General features: G+C 44.4%; 1 long non-coding RNA gene across 1 annotated transcript in view; it reads left to right on the top strand.

Moving 5' to 3' along the window:
- The window catches only part of LOC137307230 (uncharacterized), a 42763-nt gene that overhangs the window by 2646 nt on the left and 17659 nt on the right, over positions 1 to 22458 (top strand). The window contains exon 2 of the long non-coding RNA XR_010959079.1: positions 130 to 364. This is a non-coding gene — a long non-coding RNA (uncharacterized lncRNA). The remainder of the gene's footprint in view (positions 1 to 129; positions 365 to 22458) is intronic.

Here is a 22458-nt window from a genome sequence, read left to right as displayed (position 1 = left end):
TCCAGTTCCACATTATATATGTTTACTCTTAATGCCCTCAGGGCAACTAGAGACAGGCAATAAATACTGCCTTGTCTGCATTACCCACATCCTGAGGAGATTTAAAGAAAAGATTTACTTGTTTCCCAGGAATATTTTGGACCTCGATTTTTACAAAGCGGCTTGTGAAGCGAGAAGTGTACCCGTCCGAGAATGGCAGCAGGCAGGCTTGGCCAATTTTAACAGCCGGGCCTCATTTGCGTGCCACTTGCCGACTTCCCGACAGAAACTGCCGGATCGTCGATGGGAAGCAGCTGCCCGGCCATTACGATTGGGTGGCAGGAGGCCGTCGCCGAGGACCCGGAGGAACGGTCCCCGGTCCAAGGTAAGTGACTGCAAGGGCTCTGGGTGGGGAATCGCGGTCGGAGTGGTGTGGGGAGGGGGGGCGATGGGGGTGGATGGGGAGCCGGGGCATTGGGAAATGCAAAGTTTCCTTGTGGGGCCTGGGGTGGGGGGGGGGGGGCACTCCTGCTCTTCCTGGCCCACAAAGGAAACCTGTAATAAATTTTAAAAAGGTATCTTGCTGGCCCACTTTCTTGTTCCCGGCAGGTTAGGCCTGGTGCGGAAACCATTACTGCTCCCCAGCTCAGGCCTTAGATTAAAATGGCAGATTGGGCCCCCGATACTGTCATCACTGCCCGATCTACATATTTAAAGAGGACCCCCCACCGGCTAATTTAAATTTAAAATTGCAGTCGGGCAGATCGGGGCGGAAAAGGATTGGGTAAGCCCCCCACTCCATTTTAACTGCACCCCCGCCCTCCCTCACCTGGTTTCCGCCGGATGGGAGGGGAGTTAAAATCGAGGCCTTCAGATCAAGCTGCTGCTGTGGCTACACCATGGGCTTCCCTCTGTATTTGCAGGTTTTGAAAGAGGAGGATGTTCAGAAGATGCATGTGAGGGAGGTGTCATCTGTGCCTCAGCCACCCCTTTGACCATCCCCCCATGTCTCTCATTGCACTACATTTCTCAGTAACTCAGAAATGGCAAGGCCATGAAAGAGTTATAGTCAGGCTCAAGACTGAAAACATTTATCATGAATGCTGCTTGCAAGTGAGGAAAAAAAATGGATGAGTTTTAGTCTAGCTTTTGGAGTTCAGAAATGATTTAATGCTGCTTTTGTGATGCAATAGATATTTATTTAATATCAAACATCATATAAAAATTTGCATGTGTGACCCCCAAAAAAGAAAGCCTTCAGATTTAACTGCTAAAACCCAGCAGGGACTTTGGTGAATATGTATTACACATCTGAAAACAATTTCCCTCTATTGATTCAGCCAGTAACAGTATGATCTTTGTCTCTAATTCAACATAATAGTGGGAATAACTCCCTGTAGTCTACAGAATGGCAGAGAACATCACAAGGTTGAAATAAAGTGGAACCGCTGAGAAAAGCAAAGAAAAAGAAAGTTGATCTGAACAGTGATTTGATCTTCTGTTGGGTGAAACCCCATTACAAATGGTGACACCATTTCTCAATGTCTTGGTGCTCACAAGATACTTGCCGATTAGGAAGGACGTTTGACCCATTTTACTTCATCCATCTGCAAAGGCCCTACACGTTTCCCCACCCATTGTGGCGTCCAATTATTTCTTAAATGATTCCAGGATGTTTGTCTCCACTACGCTATCTGGTAGTTGGTTTCAAGTGTTGATCATTTTTTGTGTGAAGAAAATCTTCTTGATATGTAAACTTAAATTTACCTTTTAGTAGTTTGAACTTGAGGATGTGAAAGGCGTTATAATAAATGCAAGTCTTTCTTTTTATTTTCTTTCTATAAAATCACCTCTCAGATATCTCTTTTCCAAACTGAAAAGCCCAATTTGTTTCTTCGGCCTTTCATCATCACTCTGACCTTTGACACCAGCGTTCAATCTTGTGGCTCTTCTCGGCACTACTTCCAGTGCTTGAGTGACCCCCTTGTGTTTTGATGACCAGAACTGGACACAGCACTCAAGGAAAGTTCTGATCAGAGCGCTCTACAGTTTGATCACAACCTCCACTGACTTGTATTCTACTGAATTGGCTATTGGCTTTTGTTGATTGCTACTCTGCATTAGTTAGACGTTAAATGTGGAGTCTGCTAAGATTCTAGGGTCTCTTTCAACTTCATCCTTAATTATTTCAACACCATTCATGAAGTGCGTGTGCCAAACATTTTTTCCTCCTAGATGTGGTATTTTATATTTGTCTGCATTTATTTCCATTTGCCATCATTCTAGGCACTCACATATTTAGTTTTACTCATTCTGTTATTTCTGAACTGTCTCCTCTGATTCACTTGACCTTCCCACTTTGGTAAACTGGGCAGAGAGTAGGCTTGGCATTTCCCTGTGGAGAGGATGAGATAAGTCAGTAGTTGAGGCACCTCTCCAAGACACTCGGATAAAGAGTAGCATTAGCAGTGGCCTGGGAACAGTTCAGTCAGGCAACGGGATGTGACTCAGGGAAAGCCAAAGAATTACATAGAGTCTACAGCACAGAAACAAGCCATTCTGCCCAGCTGGTCCATGCTGATGTTTATGCTCCACTTGAGCTTCCTCCCACCCCACAAGTGGAAACATCGTCTTTACGTCTACCCTATCAAACCTTTTCATAATCTTAAAAAAACCTCTATCAGGTCACTCCTCAGCCTTCTATTTTCTAGAGAAAAGAGTCCCAGCCTGTTCAATCTTTTCTGATAGGTATAAACTTCTCCAATGCCTCTACATCCTTTTTATAATATGGAGACCAGAAGTGTTCACAAAGAAGAGGAAAGAAAAATTGGTATAAAATAGGAGCAGGGGGGTGAACACATCAGAGACCAAAATTAGTTAGCCCTTACCCTCTTTTGCAAAGCTAACATGAAGTGCACTTAATCAACTGTTATGTTACATTCAAGGCAATAGAGGTAATAATTCATTATAGGAATTTTTTTAAATGTTAAAGATAATAATTATGATACACAGGAGAGAAGCAGTCTGATATAGAAGAGCTAAACTGCTATAATAGCATAAACAATGGTCTACCACATTTGCCTTCTAATGATCTGTGTAACTTTAAAATATTCTGACCGATAATGCCAGCACAGCAAAAAATGACATGGTTTAAATATGAGTTTTTCTTGGCCAGCGAGTGCTGCTATTGTTTTGTTCCATGCATAATGTCAATCAGATGTTGGTACGGCTAAGGTTTTGGTGGTGCTTTGCAATGGAGTATCATGTGTGTAGTACTATGTCAGTGGGAGAAGTAGGCACATTTCCCTCAAGGGGTGCTGAGTTCCCAATCTCAGCTGAGGAGGTCAAATACTTTTGAGGGGAAGGAGAGTGAAAATCAGGACTCCCTCTCAAACTGTTGTAGAACGTCTCTCGGAGGCAGGTTTAGAGAAACAGTGGTGGAAAATTGTAACCAGGTTGCCTGCCCATCCTGTTGTCTACTGGGAGGGGTGGGGGGGAAGTGGCCTGGGGATTTAAGCTGATTTAACAAAAATATAATATAGTTGATGCTTCAAGAGATGGAAGATAAAATTTTAAGCGAGAAACTACTTTACACTATTATTACATTTAAAAATTAGATTAAGCAAAGGTCCTTTGATTTAAAATCAACAATATTGCCATTTGTTGTGTATTGCAAACTCTGGATGGTGAGTCCACACTTCCGCAGAGAAAGGCTCATATTCCTTTCATGTTGACCATTTCAGAATCAGACTCTGAGATGAACAAGTAAGGATGAAGGCCTTGGAGAGGGTGCAGAGCAGATTTACTTGAATGGTGCCAGGGATGAGGGACTTCAGTTATCTGTAGAGACTGGAGAAGCTGGAATTGTTCTCCTTAGAGCAAAGAAGGTTAAGGGAAGATTTAATAGAGGTGTTCAAAATCATGAACGGTTTTGATATAGTAAGTAAGGAGAAACTGTTTCCAGTGGCAGAAGGGTCGAAGAGGACACAGATTTTAGGTGATTGGCGAAAGAACCAGAGGCGACATGAAAAACAAATTTTACGCAGCGAGTTGTTATGATCTGGAATTCACTGCCTGAAAGGGTGGTAGAAGCAGATTCAATAATAACTTTCAAAAGGGAATTGGATAAATACTTGAAGGGGAAAAATTTGCAGGGCAATGCGGCAGGGGAGTGGAGTGGGACTAATTAGATAGTTCTTTAAAAGAGCCGGCACAGGCGCGATGGGTCGAATGGCCTCCTTCTGTGCTGAATCATTCTATGATTCTATGATTCTATGAATGCCTCCTCTTCATCCCCATCCGCAGGACGAACCTGGACCCAGTGACAGCAATCTGAAATGAACTACAAAAATAACACCGTTGTAATTAAAAGATTTTATTTATACTTCAACGATGAAAGAAAAGCATTTTTTTTTAGTTGGCCTTTCAGTTAAAATATGACTTGGCTGAACTTGTGGGAGCATAGGAACCCTCATCGCATTCCTGGAGAGTAGGCCAATCCTTCCTGATTGACAGAGCACCCCAAAACTGCTTTACAGGCTTTAATCGATGTTACTAATGACCCCCTTCCTCTGCAGTATTAGGAGGTGGGGGGCAGTGGTGTGGCTGCTCAGCACATTGCAACAGTTTCCAAAGTAACTTCTTTGAGTTCAAGAATTATTGTTGTGTGCACGTGACAGATCCAGAACATCTGAACCCTGAGAAGTGATAACAGTCTTGAAATCACTCCCTGGCATTTGTTATTATTTCGAATGCATGCTGCTTTCAAAGTAAAAGATGGGAGGTTTACTCTGTGTTCTCTGTCTCTCTTATTTTACTGAAAGTGCTTGTTAGTATCCTCTCCAACTGTCATGTTTCTGACACACAAGAGGATAAATTCACTGATCCTAGATTTCCGGTTTGGAGCCACTCTCAAAAGGGAACATGGATCAGAGATTGGATTACAACACTAGCACCAGTTCTCTGACTTGCACTCCTTTCAAACACGCTGACTTTTTCCTCATGATACTTGCTTCAGAGAATTAACAATAGTGTGTAGGTTTCCCCTAGGGTTGCCAACCCTCCAGGATTGGCCTGGAGACTCCAGGAATTGAAGATTAATCTCCTGGACAAGAGAAGTGTCATAGGGAAAAGTCATTGGGGCACTAATAGCAACGTTTTAAAACATTTTCTTTGAACACTTTTGTTTATTCATTATAAAAATATAGCAAATGTGGGGGAGTGGGGGGAAGGCTGCTTGGCCAGGCCGGGCAGTGGAGACGAGAGGTCATGTGATGAAACATCCAGGAATACATCCAACTAAAGTTGGCAACCCTAGTTTCTCCCGATGCCAAAGCTCATAAGTGAAGTGCATTGTGTGAAACCAAACTGACCAGGAAGATCCCAGGCTTGATTCCCACTCTGCAATGACTCAGCTGATCTGAGTTGGGGGGTGGGGGTAGGGATACCACAGTTGACCTTGTGCTGAAGTGGGAGGGGGGAAACATCAATCAGGGTTCCTGCTCTTGATCACTATTCCCTGCTGAAACAATAACAACTTGCATTTATATAGCACCTTTAACATAGTAAAACATCCCAAGACACTTCACGGGAGCGATTATCAGACAAAATTGGAAACCAAGCCACATAAATAGACATTAGGACAGGTGACCATAAGCTTGGTCAAAGAGGTAGGTTTTAAGGAGCATCATAAAGGAGGATAGAGAGAGGTAGAGAGGCGGAGAGGTTTAGGGAGGGAATTCTAGAGCTTAGGTCCTAGGCAGCTGAAGGCACGGCCGCCAAAGGTGGAGTGAAAAATATCAGGGATGCGCTAGAGGCCAGAATTAGAGGAGCGCAGAGATCTCAGAGGGTTGTAGGGCTGGAGGAGGTTACAGAGATAGGGAGGGGTGAGGCCGTGGAGGGATTTGAAATCAAGAATAAAAATTTTAAAATCGAGGCGTTCGTGATCCGAGAGCCAATGTAGGTCAGCGAGCACAGGGGGTGATGGGTGAACGGGACTTGGTGCGAGTTAGGATCCGCCGAGGCAGCAGAATTTTCATCTACACGTATGAACTCCAGGTGAACACAGGATTAGACTGAGGCCGTGATAACCCCCCCCTCCCCTAACCCCTCCCACACACCCACACACACACACACACACACACACACACACACAGAAAGCCTACTGTCTAAGCTCACATATCAAAAATGGTGACTTCAGCAAGGTTCGTAGAGCAGCTGGTACCTATGGAGAAAACTGGGGATGGGGGCGAAAATAATATAATGATCCAATCATTCAAGTTGATCAAGAAACAATTTACTGCAGGACATTGTTAGCCTCTGCCCAGCACCTATTCACACATTTCGATTACGGCGTTTTCTGGCACATGTGGTGATTCAGTTATCCCAGCAGAGCACCCAGCGCATGCTGATATCGCAATACTGCCAGAAAATTGTAAATATTACAGTGCGAAGGAAATCTGCAGCCAACGGATAGCATTTCACTAAGGTCTCTCCAGAGTCTTCTGTTCCAGGAACAGACTGTTCTTAACACAATGTGACCAAATAATTTCCAACTTTATGAAGTCAAGAAACAGGTGGGGCCCGAAACTCGTCTGCAAGCGTAAACCTATTCTTAATTTAATCCATTCAGCTATTAAGATTTTTTTTCTATTTGGAGTGCATATTTCTAGATAAGAGGGCGAATGCGAGTATTTATATACTGTCAAATATTTATGCTGATTAGATAGATTGTACTCAATAAAGAAGTGTGTGGAATGTGCAATTCATCTTTGAATGGGGAATAACTTGAGTGAGCAAGTTATCAGCATCTTCCTCACGAGTGGACTAAATTCACCTCAGTAAGGTCATGTGAGCTGGCTTTCATCTCCCTCCAGACGTTTAAGGTTGCCATCTTGAAAATCCCTTTAATGGAGGTAACGTGGCAGAAGGTTGTGGGTTTGAGCTTATGATTTAGACTAATAATCCAATACAGATAGATAATTGAAATCCCCCCACTACCACAAATCGACACTGTTCTACTGCCCTTCTAATTTACTTACAAAATTCCCTGTCTTGCTGAACCTGTTGTTCTTGAAGTCTATAACAGACGTCAAGGCCCCGATATTAGCAGGGAGGCGGGATGGCAACGGGGAGGTGGGGGGGGGGTGAATGGGCGCGTGGGTAACCCACCCAATAAAAAATGTTCGTTTCCCACGCGATCGCGATTCAATTGGAGCCACTTAATGTGGTTTCCGGGTTTGCCGTCCAAAAGCTGCGCAGTGGGCGGACTGCACACCCGCATCACAGGCTGTTGGCTGGAGGAGCTCTATTTAAAGTGGCAGTCCTCCAATGGCTTTTCCTGGAGCAAACACCCACACACCACAATGGAGCAGCACATGGGCAAGGCTGCTCCAAGATTCAACGATGCCTCACTCCAGATGTTACTGGATGGGGTGAGGAGGAGGAGGGATCTGTTTTACCTGCCGGACGGGAGGAAGATGCCTGCCTCTGCCTCTGGCTCAAGGTGGCAGAGGAGGTCACCAGCAGAAGCAACATCTCCCGCACCTGGGTCCAGTGCAGGAAGCGTTTCAATGACCTAACTAGGTCAGTCAAAGTGAGTACACTTACTGATTCTCCTACATTCCGTCTTCCACATCACCGCCCCCACCCCCCAACTCATTCTGCACTGCCATCACTACTCTATTACATCAATCCTCACACCCACTTAAGACTCACCCTCAACTTACCTGCACTTCCTCAGCACTTCTTCACCTCCCCATTAGTCACCCCACCACTACCACTCAACCCAATCCTCATCCAATGTCTTGGCTCTGTCTCATACTCACCCTCTGATGCATCTCTTTCACGGTCAGCCTCACCCAAACCAATGCATTCATTGGTTGGCCACTTCACCATCACTCACTCACACCTCTGTACTTTCTCCCCTTCTAGGAGAAGAGAGCCTAGAATGCACGGGAGAGGGCGAGGACTGGAGGGGGGCCACAACAGATCGTCGTTCTCACAGAGGCGAAGCAGGAGACACTGGAGTCAGCCGAACCCTCGAGTGCCTGTCCGTCAGGGCCGCCGAGACTGGCACCTGACAAACGTCTGGTGACACAACTTTAACATTCATCACACACAATATGAATTGATGTTAACATACCTCGCCATCTTCAGCACCTCAGTATGCTCATTGCAACATGACACATCTGTGATGATGCTTAATATTGCCTTCTGTTCTCCTACAGGACCTTCAGCAACCACTGTGACGGGAGAGGGCGATTCCTCGGAGGACCTGCCGGCCTCTGAGGATGCACCATCACATCTTAACGAGCCATCCACCAGCGCAGATACTCACACCTCGGTGGATCCCCGTCCTCAGTTAGTTGGATTGGTACCTGGTGAGTTACCACACACATATGAACACGAGCAGACACTGGTGGCAGGGGCAGCTGTGGAGAGTCCGCGTCAGTGGGAGCACTCCTCTCCAGGCTCTGCTCATCTGGACGCAGATGTGGAAACCTGGGGGCCATCCTTTAAAAGGAGAATGATCGAGGGGCACCAGCACATTTGCGAGGTGCTGGAACAGGTGTCACGCACACTCTCCACAATCGCGCAGAGAATGGAGGAGTCCAACTCCTGCATGAGTGGAATGATGGCACAGGTACGGGAAGGAATCTCTGAGATACTGTCACAGGGACGTGAGGGCATCTCTGAGATAGTGTCGCTGGTAAGTGCAGGAATGTCTGCGATGGAGAGAAGGCTAGCCTCCATGGAGCTTCAAGTACGGTTCACAAATGAGTCCATTCAGGCCCTGACAACGGTGGTTCAGACTCAGGGTGAACAATATTCTGCCGCCTTAAACAGACAGGCAGATACACTAGCATTGGCCTTACAAGGCATCACACATGTCCTCCAAACTGTTGTCCAGCAGAGTGGTAAGAGTGATGTGGCCCTGGCCCAGGGGAGGGATAATGGTGAAAGGGGACATGGAAGTGGGGACGCCACTCAAAGCGCTCCCATGTCTCACCCGTTGCCCCCCTCGCAACATGACACATCAGTGATGATGCTTATTATTGCCTTCTGTTCTCTGACAGGGCCTTCAGCGACCGCTGTGACTGCAGAGGGCGATTCCTCAGAGGACCTGCCGGCCTCTGAGGATGCACCATCACATCTTAATGAGCCATCCACCAGCGCAGATACTCACACCTCAGTGGGTCCTAGTCCTCAGTTAGTTGGGTTGGCACCTGGTGAGTTACAACACACATATGAACACAAGCAGACACTGGTGGCAGGGGCAGCTGTGGAGAGTCCGCATCAGTGGGTTCCAAATCCCAGAGGGCGTAGGCCCAAAGCGTCTAAGCAGTCAGGGCATGAACATGAGCAACCTGCCACTACCTCTGCTGCAGCCACAGGGGATGCACCACGTAGAAGTAGTCGTAAGAGAAAGGGGAAGGTTTTGTGAGCACCAAGGGTATGCACAAGGGTGTTTGACAGATGGTCATGTTTTCCATTTATATTTAGTTTTTGTTAAAGTGACATTAAATGTTATGATTGTCACCACTGCTGCCATGTCTTGCCCATTCTTGACTGTCTTTTGTGATTGGACCCTTTCATGAGGTTCACCATTAACGGCAACACTTGATGCCACCCATTGGGTCACTTTACAGTGGGTGTATGTGTAGTTGCAGGACTGTTTTGTGCAGGGAGTGGTGGGCGGCCTGGTGTGGGTGCTGCTCTTTCCAGGTGGTGTGAGGACTGGACTGTTCACACTTTCTGAAGTTAGGAGAAGCTTTCACATATCAATGACTCCCTGGCCTCACGAGCAGCCAGGTGAGCCGCTGCTCTTCCGATGGGTTCCTCCTCCTCCATGTGGGTGGCAGATGTGGATGGGGCCTCCTCAAGCGGTTCCCCTCTTTGTCATTGCTCTCTCTGCTCTTGTGCAGGTGCCTGTGGTGCAGCACTGTGTTGTGGAGCTCCACGTGGCGGACGTGGACACCGTGCCTGGCGAGGATGGTGATGTTGCTCATGCTGGGATGTAGTGGTGACTGCAGCCATGGTGCCCTCCCCCCCTATCCTGACGGTGTGAGTTTGAGGGGGTCCGCAAAGTAGTTAAATATGTGGGAACAGAAGAAATTCGAGTGGAAAGTAAGAATTTTCAGTGAAAACACAAAGATCTCGCAGCCAAAAGTTTGTCTGAAAGAACTGAGTGCCCTGCTGCAATAAGTGACCTTTTCTCCCCACTGGCTGCTGGCTGAAACACGTCTGTTGAACATGGAGTGTTTCCCACAGCACGGGAAACACGCTGAGGATGCTTCAAAATCACACCCCTGCCTCAATGTGGAGAAAATTAAGTAGTTCAACTACTTAAACTATCTCAACAATTGTGTCAAGTATCATCCCGCCAGCTTTAATTGCCGGTGGGACTTCTGCATTCGGGAGGTGCGTGCTCACCCAGACGCGTCAGTGGGGAACCTGGAAGTCTGCGGGTTGGAGCTGGGTTCCGAACCCGAACAGGATTTCTCTGATCTTCGGAGCCCCCCCCCGCCCCCAACATACCCGCAATTTCCCAGGAAAATTGAGCCCCAAAAGTCAACTTTGGCCCAAATCCTGATCCAGTTGCACCCAAATCATTCCAACGTTTGTCTGTTGACCAATTTCCCCAGACTCTATTGCAACAATAACCTCTTTTAGAAATAAGAAAGAACATGCATTTATATAGCACCTTTCATGACTTCAGGACATCCCAATGTGCTCCACAGCCAATTAAGTATTTTTGAAGTGTAATTGCTGTTGTAATGTGGGAAATGTGGCAGCCAATTTGAACACAGCAAGGTCCCACAAACAGCAATTAAATAAATGACCAGACAATCTGCTTTTTTTAGTGATGTTGGTTGAGCAATAAATATTGGTAAGGACACCAGGGAGAACACCACTGCTCTTCTTTGAAATAGTACCATGGTATGTTGTACATCTATATGGTTTAATATCTCATCTGAAAAACAGCAGCTCTAATAGTATCAGCTTAGATTTTGTACTCAGGACTGGGCCTTGAAACCTACAACCTTCTATCTCAGAGGCACAAGAGCTATCACTGAGCCACAAGTACCCAATAGTACTCTACCCCATTCCTTTTTAACCTGTCCTCTCCTTTTGGAATCTCCTGTACCCTTTGAACTGAATTTCATAAGCATCATTAAGATCCAAACACATGTCAGGAATAGTTATAACATCTAGCTCCTCCATAGAAGCACATATCTGCAATTCCACCATTTTATTCCTAATACTTCTAGTATTTACATAGGAACATTTCAAGTGGCCTGACCCTGGTTTCCTTTGCATAACTTGTCTTGTTCTCTGTAATTAGACAAAATAGGTTTTTACTATTATTATTAGCTGCACTTTGTGGTCTCTAGTTCTATAGGAACTGCACACAGAATTAGTTACTTTAATTCTATTCCCAAATAGTTTAAATACCTCCCAATTGCCATTACTACATTCAGAACAACCCGTCAGCCTCCAACCAATTTGAATGAACCCCATCCTCCTGAAAAAGTATATCACTTGGCATAAAGGCTGATGAGAACCTTCTCTCTTTAAGAGGCTTGCTCCAAGATGCAAACTCCCAGGACATTGTTGAGCCCATTTTTTTTTTAATTGGTGAGCTTTGCCTTGTGGGCGGAACCTCGCCCAAACTGGTACAATTCTCTGGCCAATATTTTTCCATTAGATTTTAATATTTAAATGAAACCACAGGTGTCAGTAGTCCAACATCATCATTCGTCCTCAGGTCATGCCTTGTAAAATCAGGCGTGCGGTGCATTGGGAGCAAAGGTCATGCACAGGGCTTGATGAGCTCCGACAGTAGAGTGCTAAGTCCCAACGGTGGTACAAGGGCCGAGTGAAGTGTATAATCAGTCGGGCAATGTAGTGGAGGGCTGCCCAAAGAACTGTACACCTAATGAGCAGCCAACTTTCAGGAGAAGCGGAGAAAAGAAAGAGGAGAGGAAGAATAGTTTTTTTTTAAAGTGAGGCAGATCTATTAGCTTGTCAATTCAGTTATAGGAACATAGGAACAGGAGTAGGCCATTCAGCCCCTCAAGCCTGTTCCGCCATTCAATTAGATCATGGCTGATCTGTATTTTAACTCCATCTACCTGCCTTGGTTCCGTAACCCTTAATACCCTCGCCTAACAAAAATCTATCAAACTCATTTTTGACATTTTCAATTGACCCCCAGCCTCAACAGCTTTTTGGGGGAGAGAGTTCCAGATTTCCACTACCCTTTATGTGAAGAAGTGCTTCCTGACATCACCCCTGAATGGTCCAGCTCTAATTTTAAGGTTATGCCCCCCTTGTTATGCTTTTGGTTTAGTCGTGAATGGTTGCTGTATGAATATATTGCCAGCAGGAGCCAGCTGCTTTGATGTGAAATAAGGTGGCTGCGTTACAAGAAATAAAAGGGGAACAAAAACAAACAAAAAAAAGGTACTGGCACTGACCTCTGTAGAAAATGGAAAACCCTGAAATAAGCCATCTTGAAAGTAAATATTGATGCTGAGAACAAATGATTCCGAGCCAGTTTTACCCACAGTTATTCTGTTTATTCCATCACCAAAGGACACATTCAGAATAAGTGATGTCCCTACAGCGCTACTTAATTCCTTAACCCAAGGTTAAGCAATAATTAAAGCTACATTGCCCCACAATTATTTCAGCTAAAATAACTATTAGACAATGGGGGGAAAAAGCTGTTATTAGCCGAGAGCACCATTTAAATATACAGTTGGAAAGAAAAACGTTTTAAAAGATTGTTCGTGAAACTTTGTTTATCTTTTTTTCAAACAGAAGTTCCCAACAAAACCACTTAATGCAGCTCAAGGAAAAAGATTCTCCCAGTATATTATACTCAGTAAAGAAATAAAATCTGCATATCAACTCTGAGGCCTGTAGTACAACGCAATGTTATTGTAAGTGCAGTAAATTCAATTCAGCAAACTCCATTTTTAAGACCCGAACCGACGTAATTGTGGGGTTTTATATTTGCATTTTGATTACTGCTGATTGAACACAATTATCTCTGGGAATTAGAAAGGATAACCTGCAGTCGGAATTAATACATAACCGTACTAATGACTACTCCACTTATCCCTATCTCTGTTTAGTCCTTTTAAGTGTGTTTATTTATTTAAGACCTTTGTACAGACTTCCTCCTCCCACCACATCTCCGCAATTGCTTATCTGATGAGTTACTTCTATCAACTGGAATTATCCAGGGATATGCGGGATTATCAGGGAGTTAGGCCCAGAAAATCCACAGGCAGCAGACCTGGGCATCATTGCCAAGATGCACCCACCCCAAAACTCTACCGCTGGCCCCCAGGGTTGAATGAGGTCATAGAATTATACGACACATAAGGAGGCCATTCGGCCCATCGTGCCTGTGCCTGGATTGATTCCTGGGATGAGAGGGTTGTCCTATGAGGAGAGATTGAGTAGAATGGGCCTCTACTCTCTGGAGTTTAGAAGAATGAGAGGTGATTTCATTGAAACATTTAAGATTCTGAGGGGATGTTTCCCCTGACTGGAGAATCTGGCCAAAGAGCACCAGGCTGGCATGGAGGAGGCCACCGAAAGAAAATTGATGCTGCCTCTGTGACCCCCCCCCCCCCCATTAAAAGGGGGCCGCTTCAAACTTCAATATGTTAAAAAAATGGCCTGGGCACATCTTTGGCGGGGGTGGGGTGGGGGGGAGAGTGTGGCTGCAGTGGGTGTCCAAGCTATGACCCAAGCCTGAAATCTGTGGCAGATCACACCACCGTCAGTGGACTGACTAGAATGTCTTGTCGCACCAGGTGAACCTGTGCCCAACATACATCTAGTCCTTAAGTAGGCCGAGGATGTGGGAACTCCAACAATCAAGCGGGACCTCCTGAGGTTGGGGGTCAATTGAAAATTTCAAAACTGAGATTGATAGATTTTCATTAGGTAAGGGTACTAAGGGATATGGAACCAAGGTGAGTCAATGGAATTGAGATACAGATCAGCTGTGATCTAATTGAACGGCGGAATGGGCTCGAGGGGCTGGATGGCCTACTCCTGTTCCTATGTAGATTAACCAAAATGTCCTGCAGAAGAAGACTGGATGTGGTTCTCATTAGATGAGTTGTATATTGCAGGTGAATCATATTTCTATGCTTGTGGGTATAAAAGTGCTGTAACCAAATTCACCAAGCAATCTAACCACTACAGGAAGTGATATGAATGATTTATGTAATCCATATAGCAAAGCTGTCTCAATACAAGGGTAAACATAATTGTGTTCAGTTCTTCTAAGTAAAGTTGTTCACTATCAACAAATTCAAACCAATGCAGAGAACAGAGCTAAAATGGTCATATATCTGCATTAAGGAGGCACATTCAAAAAAAAGGAACATTTTGAATTACGAAGTAGGAGCAATTGAGAATGATAAAAACTAGGAGTGCAATGTGAGAGAACCCCAGTAATGACGGTCAGACAAATTCTCTCTTACTCCTTGTGGAGATTCACCTAACCTTGGTGCGGAGGGGGAGGGGCATTTCCAAGGACCTTCTCGTGGACCTTCTCCTGGGCTATCCACAGGTCCGGGGGAGTGGGGGGGGGAGGTGGGGGGTTGGCGGCGGAGGGGTCCGCTGCCTCTCCCCCGCGGTCTTGTCCGTGCGGTGCCCACCGGCATGCTTGAGGCCTTTCCTGCAACCAGTCGGCACCGCAAGGACTGGCGTGTGAAAGACTACAAATATAGAAAATACTGTAAAAACACTGTAAAACTGCAAGACATGAAACAGGCTGCGAGATATGAAACAGTTAACCCCAGGTGCCAGTCAATGAGACTCCAGCCCATGATCAATTTTAGAGATTCATTTACATCAAACAATGATCCCCTGGCGAAGACACATTAACATCGAGACAATGTATAATCAAACTGAACCTCTGAGCCATGCTCAGTCTCGGACATGAACAGAAGGCCTTTCACACCTAAACAATGCTGTGAGCCAAGGGCCCATCACAGTGAGGAATACCACATTGTGCAGGTAGCGGGAAGGAGATAAGAAGTTGTCTCTCGACCTCACTGCTCTGCACAACTAAGGAGTTTTGAATCACCGAGATGCCCAGATGAAGAGGTGTGAATGTCAAGCAATCCAACAGATTGATAGCTGAAACCACAGATGAGGCCCAGGTGGGGGTTTGCATGATTGGAACACTATAAGAAGGTACAACATCATCAGGTGGAGGCTGCAGTCAGATGAAGACGGACGGAGACCTGTCACCTCCGATCCAGGCCTACAATCAATATCGGTAATGACCAGAAACAAGAGAATTTATGATGGGGAACAGGGAAATGGCAGAGCAATTAAACAAATACTTTGGTTCTGTCTTCACAGAAGAGGACACAAATAACTTCCCAGAAATGGTAGGGAACCAAGGGAATAGTGAGAAGGAGGAATTAAAGGAAATTAGTATTAGTAAAAAAATAGTGCTGGAGAAATTAATGGGACTGAAAGCCAATAAATCCCCAGGACCTGATAATCTGCATCCCAGAGTACTAAAAGAGGTAACCATGGAAATAGTGGATGCATTAGTTGTCGTCTTCCAAAATTCTATAGATTATGGAACAGTTCCTGCAAATTGGAGGATGGCAAATGTAACCCCACTATTTAAAAAATGAGGAAGAGAAAACAGGGAACTACAGACCAGTTAGCCTAACATCAGTGGTAGGGAAAATGCTAGAGTCCATTATAAAGGATGTGATAACAGGACACTTAGAAAATATCAACGGGATTAGACAAAGTCCACATGGATTTATGAAAAGGAAATCATGTTTGACAAACCTACTGGCGTTTTTTGAGGATGTAACTGGTAGAATAGATAAGGGACAACCAGTGATGTGATTTATTTGGATTTTCAGAAGGCCTTATGATAAAGTCCCACATAAGAGGTTAGTGTGCAAAATTAAAGCACATGGGATTGAGGGTAATATACTGGCATGGATTGAAAATTGGTTAACAGACAGGAAACAGAGAGTAAGAATAAATGGGTGTTTTTCAGGGTAGCAGGCAATGACTAGTGGGGTGCCGCAGGGATCAGTGCTTGGGCTCCAGCTATTCACAATATATATCAATGATTTGGATGAGGGAACCAAATGTAATATTTCCAAGTTTGCTGACAACACAAAACTAGGTGGGATCGTGAGTTGTGAGGAGGATGCAAAGAGGCTTCAAGGCGATTTAGACAAGTTGAGTGAGTGGGCAAATAGATGGCAGATGCAGTATAATGTGGATAAATGTGAATCCACTTTGGAAGGAAAAACAGAAAGGCAGAGTATTATTTAAATGGTGATAGCTTGGGAAATGTTGATGTTCAAAGGGACCTGGGTGTCCTTGTACACCAGTCACTGAAAGCAAACATGCAGGTGCAGCAAGCAGTTAGGAAGGCTAATGGTATGTTGGCCTTCATTGCAAGAGGATTTGAGTACAGGAGCAAGGATGTCTTACAGGGCCTTGGTGAGACCACACCTGGAGTATTGTGTACAGTTTTGGTCTCCTTACCTAAGAAAGGATATACTTGGCATAGAGGGAGTGCAGCGATGGTTCACCAGACTGATTCCTGGGATGGCAGGACTGTCATATGAGGAGAGATTGGGTCGACTCGGCCTGCATTCACTCGAGTTTAGAAGAATGAGAGGGGATCTCATTGAAATATATAAAATTCTGACAGGGCTAGACAGACTGGATGCAGGGAGGATGTTTCCCCTGGCTGGGAGGTCCAGAATGAGGGGTCACAGTCTCAGGATACGGGGTAGGACATTTAGGATTGAGATGAAGAGAAATTTCTTCACTCAGAGGGTGGTGAACCTGTGGAATTCTCTACCACAGAAGGCTGTGGAGGCCAAGTCACTGAATATATTTAAGAAGGAGCTGGATAGATTTCTAGACACAGAAGGCATCAAGGGGTATGGGGAGAGAGCAGGAATATGGTATTGAGATAGAGGATCAGCCATGATCATATTGAATGGCGGAGCAGGCTCGAAGGGCCGAATGGCCTACTCCTGCTCCTATTTTCTATGTTCCTATGACCAGCCACGTGGGTGTTGGTAAGTTCCAGGCAAACCACTAAGGGGTTTGCACTGCGGAGGCTACAGTCAAGGTAGGAAGGACGGAAACCAGTCTTTTCCAGGTCCAGACCTACGATCAGCTTCGGTAACGACTAGCCGCATGGGTGATTGTGAGCTTCAGTCAAATTATAGAAGGGTTTGTACTGGGTCTTTGTTGGTCTAATAACCTAACAAGTTTGGGTTGAGCCAAAGCCTGTTTGTCGAATGCAATTTTGTTCTTGTAATTCCGAGGTCCAAGAACCGGTGTAAGGCAGAAGGGAACACTATACACGTGTTTAGTAGACGCCGGGAATAATATTGTAATTTGTTTTAATAAGTTTCCCTTTGTTTTGTTCAAAGTCACTAAAGAAAAAGAAAAATAAGACCTCTGTTTGATCTGTTTTGCTGCAAATTAGTGATTCAGCAAGAGTGGGGCGGGGGAATGAGGGATCAAGCATCAGTTATGTGCCCCAATACATTGGTGCTCCAATGTGCTATGCCACCTGTTGTTTGATATCTGCCTGGTATTTTATAAGTAATCACGTTTGATATGGATATGAAAAGTTTGCACGGCATGCTGGGCATGTAGAAAACCACAGCGAATTACACTTTAGAAATATAATTTTTAAAATGCTGATGGTTATCAGTCTGGTTATCAGACAACTTGTGCCGTAAGTGCCATTAGCATGATCACAGTCACTGGACAAGTCAAAGGTATCAATGGCAAAGACATTGCTGTCACTCGGGTCAATCATCGAGAGTCACCATTGTATCTTTGGGCAGATCAGTAAAATGGTCTTTTAAAGTATGTGGTTTGTATTTCTGTTAAGCAATGTGGATTAGAAATCATTTCTCTGGATATGTCATGGGATATTAGAGAATATGGCATCTATGGATGCATTTACAATGCAAGCTCAGCATCAGTGTGAAGGGGTTGATTCTTTGTACCTGCACTAAACTTGTGTAGTTTAAATTATGGTTAGGTAATGGACTGACTCCAAAGTGAACCAAAGTGAGATCCCCCTCCACCCCCCCCCCACCTTTCCTATTCCAGGGAGTCGCACTCCAATTCCATCTGGTGTCAGGTTGGACCCTGACTCTGGATGCATGCTGCATTTATATTGGCCCAGGTTTTGCTGGAGCAGGGGCCTCTTGCAGCGTGCTCCATTAGAGTTGTTCGTGCATGCATAGGTGTTAACATTTTTTTCCCGCTAAGTTGCTGAAAGTGTGGGCTGATGGAGGCACAGCGAGGGGAACAGGGCATCTGGGACCTTGGTGAACGACAGGACCAACAGGGTATCTCCTTAACCAATGAGAATTAAGGATTGAGAAAATAAACAGCGGAAGGACTGAGAAGGAGGGTGAATTAGAAGTGGGTGAATTCAATGTCAAATCAGGTAAAGAAAGAGAAATAAAGAGAGAGAAAGAAAGATTGGATTAAGAGAGATAGAAAAAAGAGACATTGGAAAATTAAGAAAAGAAATTTAAAATTTAACATTTTTAAAATCTCCCCGAAAAGTTCAAAACCTGAAGGAATGAGATTCCGCACTTGTAATAGTTCATTTTCAGTGCCAGAGAGGTTGATTGGCAATAAGTACTTACACTTGTAATGACAGGACTTAATATTCTGTGGCGAGTTTAATGGGCAATTAATGGGCAAATACAGCAAATTCCTAAAAAGAAACAGGGAAACTAAGGGCCCGATGCCGTTTTTGCGAAGCTAACGGCGGAGCAGCGCGAATCGGACAGCAACTTTTGGATATTCACATTTAACCGCGCATCTGCTCCTCGCCTAAAGTTGCTGTACCATTTACTCATAAACAAGCAGGGGAATAGGACTAATTGGATGGTTCTTTCAAAGAACTGGCACAGGCACGATGGGCCGAATGGTCTCCTCCTATGCTGTACCTACTATGATAACGGTGAGAGCCATTAGCCTTGCTATTATTTTGACAGCAAATTCTGGCCCAGTCTACAGTATAGATGCAAAGTGAAACTGCTTTGCATCGACACTACAGTATAACAAGTATAATAAACAAGAGTAACTGCAAAAGTAATTGATTGACCTTGAAGTGCTTTCGGATGTCCTGAGGATGGGATGAAGCTCTATAGAAATGCAAGTTGTTAATATATCTGTTCTATTTATTCTATACTTTCAGGGTATTTTTTACTTTGATTCTTATTAAAATCAGAAACAACATTACTCAGAGTAACATAGTTATAGAACAGCCTGGATGTCAGCATATTAATCTACTATAACTATAATGCGCTGTGTTGCTGGTACAGAATCGCTAAATTGATGAATTTATTAAAACACGCACTATATGCAAATGAACTAGAATGCAGCTGGCAACGTTGCTATCGGCCGCATTCGATCAAAATAATGCTTTCAAAGTTTCGGTATTTAGACAAGTGTACTGTTCTGTGGAGAAAGTGGAAAAAGAAAGAATGTGATTATTTTATGTTATGGTATGCCTTTATTAATTGTGGCATTTGTAGAACTGGAAATACATCAGAGGGTTGAAATCTTTCTCTGACTATCACAGTCTAAGCATATAAAAATGCTCACTTGTTTCCCTTGAACTAATGCTTTCACCCTTATTATACTAATTCTGTTACAGATGCATTTTGGCTATTCATCCTTCCTTACTCATACAGCCAAATGTCATTAAAATGTATACACCATTTGATTTATAAATACTAAAAGATTTTGATTTAATATTCTTTTGTAAAGGACGAAAAATGAAATGAATAAATTGCTCGCACAGACATTACTTGTTCTGCGGCAAACAGGAAAGCAGGTCATCATAAACATTACCTAGTGTACATAGAAATTCTTCTATTCATACAGTTTCTCAATTGACAGAAACTGTGCCTGCAGATTCCCCTGGGGTTATCAGCTTGACAATAGTAAGTCATTCATCCAAGGACTCTCAGAACGTCAGTGCAAGGACTAAACTTAATAGCAGGGATTTAGACTCGTCCTCATGGAGCGGCCCCACTACACTGTTGTTGCCAAATGTATAGCTATCCCTCATGCATCAGCTGTGGCTCAGTTGGTAGCAATCTCGCCTCTGAGTCAGAAAGTTGTAGGCTCAAGCCCCACTCCAGAGACTTAAGCACATAATCTAGGCTGACACTCCCAGTGCAGTACTGAGCGAGTGCTGCATTGATGGAGGTACTGTCTTTCAGATGAGATATTAAACCAGGGCCCTGCCTGTCCTCTCAGGTGGGTGTAAAAGATCCCATGGCACTATTTCGAAGAAGAGCTAGGGGTGTTCTTCCTGGCCAATATTTATCCCTTAATCAACATCACTAAAAAATAAATTATCTGGTCATCATCATATTGCTATTTGTGGGACCTTGCTCTGTGAAAATTGGCTGCCGCATTTCCTACATTACAACAGTGACTACTCTCCAAAATTACTTTGTTGGCTGTAAAATGCTTTGGGACATCGTGAAAAGCGCTACATAAATGTAAGTCTCTCTTTAAACATTGAGCACGCACTGCAGAGAATATTTTGCTGCATTAAAAAATTGAAGTGCTGTAGTTAATCTCAGCCCAGTGTAGAAGTTGGATTTCTGGATATAAACATAATACACCATTCAGTTTGAAGCTACATTGCCTCCGTACTATTGCATGCCAAGAATTATTTTGTTTTGAATTCCACAATTGTGGAACAGTTTAGGATTTCCAGATCTCTTGTTTCAGAGACAATTGCCCAAAGATGTGGCTACAAACATTGCAATAAAGATGAATATTTGAGCCAATTGCTACCAAAATATTTTCTCAAAGCCACACAGTGGCAATTCCATTTACCTACCTCAGCAAACACAAATTGTGTTCACAGCAAAGCAGAGGCTGGGTTTATTCATGTTGTCAGATAAATTAGTTTACTTGTCATTATTTAATCTTGTGACAAAACCTCATGTTTTGACAGTTATGAGACTATTAAAAGGTACTAAGTGGTTTCTGGGGGACAAAGTGCTACAGATAATTATGTCAAACAAGCCTTAATTTAGATCTAAATTAATGGATGTCGTGTATTACTTGTAGAATGGTTATTTGTTAAATCACTTCGTACAGTAATTTCTCAGATCAAACAGTGGCACAATCCTTTGGGTCCTGTTGAAAGCAAAAGGTGATGAGTCTTTTTTTTCCTTTGTGTTTCATTTCCTAAGGACTTTCAGCTATATAACCTGAGAGACAACGACTGACATCAAGACAGAAAGACTTCACTACCCTAGTCTAGCCATAATTCTTTCAGGGAATAAATAATTTCAGTTGAGGCACTGACAAAAATATTAATAATAAGACATTACAGATGCATAAACTTGCTCTATAGGTATGGCCTAGAAATCAGGGCCCGGTTTTCGGCCTACTAAAATCCCAATGTGGCAAACAGGAATCCCTTGCACATTTGCGGCCAGAAGTGAGCCGCCTGCCATATTGGTGAAGGTGGTTGCGATGGTGTCAGGAGCACACATCGGGATTACTTAAATGGAAGAATAATTTATTTAAATTAGGATCCTATGCTTCTTGTAGAACCCGTTTTCCATATTCGAACACCCCTGTGCTTCACTCTCCCTGTGCTGAACTCACACAACACCATGTGGTGCTAACTGACAGGAAGGACCCTTCGGCAGCGCTAGTTAAAGGGATCATGCGGTTCTGACAGATTAGTTGCTGGTTTGTCATTTCAGGCTGCTGATTAACTTCTGGACGTTGATTTGGTGCTTTTTGACACACTGCAAAGTTCACTTTGTCTGCACAGAGCAAAGTTTTGCTGGTCTCGCACTTTTTTAGCTGCCTCCTGGATAGTTTTGCAGCAGCCGAGGGTGGTCTGGTAGGGCTGCCTTAGGGGCTGGAGGACGAGGGGGAGCAGCAAGGAAGACAGCAGCGAGCAGGAGAAGCTACCAGAAGAGACAGGAGGAGGAGGAGGACACTTGGCAGGAGGCCTTATCAACAATGGGCCTTCAGGGGGCACTACATTACCTACATTAACTTCACTGAGGAGCAATGTCTGAGGTGCCTTTGCTTCACAAAGGGGGCTGTCACCTGCTGCAGCCACAACTGGAGCCTATAAACCAGGGCATGGACAGCACTGCCAGTGGCTGTCAAGGTCACCCTGGCCCTTAACTTTTATGCCACAGGCTCCTTTCAAGCTACAACAGGAGACATCAGCGACATCTCCCAGTTCGCAGTACACTGATGTACCAGGCGAAACAGCTCCTTTCCTGTTGAGGGTAAAGCAGGACGAGACAGCTTTGCCCGCTTTGCAAGCTTCCCCAAGGTGCAAGGAGCCATAGACTTTTTTTTTATTCGTTCATGGGATGTGGGTGTTGCTGGCGAGGCCGGCATTTATTG

The sequence above is a fragment of the Heptranchias perlo genome, chromosome 3 (genome assembly GCF_035084215.1).
Source record: "Heptranchias perlo isolate sHepPer1 chromosome 3, sHepPer1.hap1, whole genome shotgun sequence".
NCBI classification, from domain to species: domain Eukaryota; kingdom Metazoa; phylum Chordata; class Chondrichthyes; order Hexanchiformes; family Hexanchidae; genus Heptranchias; species Heptranchias perlo.
This window is presented reverse-complemented; position numbering and strand designations above follow the sequence as displayed.